Source organism: Dendropsophus ebraccatus, chromosome 1, assembly GCF_027789765.1.
Source record: "Dendropsophus ebraccatus isolate aDenEbr1 chromosome 1, aDenEbr1.pat, whole genome shotgun sequence".
Classification (NCBI taxonomy): Eukaryota; Metazoa; Chordata; class Amphibia; order Anura; family Hylidae; genus Dendropsophus; species Dendropsophus ebraccatus.
Window position 1 is genome coordinate 146,705,777 of NC_091454.1, and position 446 is coordinate 146,706,222.

A 446-nucleotide genomic window follows, 5' to 3' on the forward strand; every position below is an offset into this window, starting at 1 on the left:
CAAACATGGAAGCCTTAAGAAAGGTAGTTTTGAGAAAGAACTTTCAGGCAGTGTTCACAGAGCAGATGATGGAAAGGAATGTACACAGCGGGCATTGAAACCGGTCTGATAAGAAGGGGAGGGGGGAGGGCGGGCAGGATCTCTCACATCAGCCTGTGTCAACATTTCATAGCCTGTTAGCTGTATTGAAACTCAGTGGAAAGGCAATCTAAAGTTTGTGGATACAAAAATTTGAACATGACCTTATATTTACCCAAGGACCATAGGAAAAAAAACAAAAAAAAAACTAAAAATGTGGAGTGGATTAAAAAACAAACAAACAAACAAAAAAAAAAATCACAGCTCACCTGAAATTTCATTTAGGTATAGCAGTAATGGCAGTACACAGTGCAAAAAAGAAAAAGGTAACTATCTGAAAAAGTAGGTGATAAAAAATAAAAGAATGA